Source organism: Aplysia californica, unplaced genomic scaffold (assembly GCF_000002075.1).
Source record: "Aplysia californica isolate F4 #8 unplaced genomic scaffold, AplCal3.0 scaffold01056, whole genome shotgun sequence".
Taxonomy (NCBI): Eukaryota; Metazoa; Mollusca; class Gastropoda; order Aplysiida; family Aplysiidae; genus Aplysia; species Aplysia californica.
In genome coordinates, this window is record NW_004798326.1 from 11,445 (window position 1) to 12,469 (window position 1,025).

At 35.7% G+C, this 1,025-nt stretch overlaps 1 protein-coding gene across 1 annotated transcript in view; it reads right to left on the reverse strand.

Moving 5' to 3' along the window:
• LOC118478853 (protein jagged-1a-like) overlaps window positions 1–1,025 on the reverse strand; it is a gene marked incomplete in the record, with an annotated part of 9,218 nt that overhangs the window by 5,066 nt on the left and 3,127 nt on the right.

Sequence of the window (1,025 nt, forward strand, 5' to 3'; positions counted from 1 at the left end):
GGGGGAGCTCAACAACTTTATGTCCAATAAAAACATACATGTTTGGACTTTTTACTGAAAAACGTTGATCAAAGGCAGAAGAAATGTGAATTTGGAGTATTCAAGAACACTCAGGCTTTGGAAGTCCCCAAACTTTGGCTGTCAGTGTCTCTTCAGTCTCTAGCTATGACACAGACAATCCCCACTCCCTTCAAATGGCAGGAAATATGAACTTCTATTCAAGATAGTTGGATACCTTGTTCATCTAAAGCAGGGCAAACTAAAAGGCTTTAGGATTATACTGATATCTTTCTATGCCTCAAAATAGACGAGCCCCTTATTCCATTGAACCCTGCTACAACAGAGGGCCAATCTAAAGAGCAATAACATGGCTGTCTTTGCACCGATCTCAACAACACTTCAAACAAATAAAATTCAACCAAAGAACCATTGAATTCATCAGTATCACTAAAAAGGAATCAAACGACATATTTTAAAAATACCAAGTTTATCAAATGAAATGAGTACAGCGCTAAACTTTAAAAATTCTTTCGAATCAAATGTTACACGTATCTATGCATTAAACAGCACATTTATTTGAAACTGACATAGCCAAACAAATTCATGGAAAGTCGTGGCTATCTGAATTATATGCTCTACGTGTTGACCATTTCTACCCAGAAAATCTCGAATACGCTGCTGGGAATTTCGACCCATCCTGTGGCATGTTTCTTGCTGATTCTGTGGGGCTCCTGTTTATTAACACCGAGTTTCAGCTTTTTTATTCTTTGTAGCTGGTTTCCCTGCGCTCTGTTTTTTTTAATCCCACAAAGAAAACATTTCAGTTGGAATGGGTCATACACATAAGTGATGCTCTTCTTTTGTAAGCATTAGAAGACATCTTGCTATTTTGTTCTTCTTAACATTACAGAGATTTCTCCGTCAATTTATATATAATATAATTCTTATATATTTAGTTTAGAAAATGGATATAGGACGTTGCTAAATGTATACCTGTAAAACAATAAGATTTAAACAAGAATGAA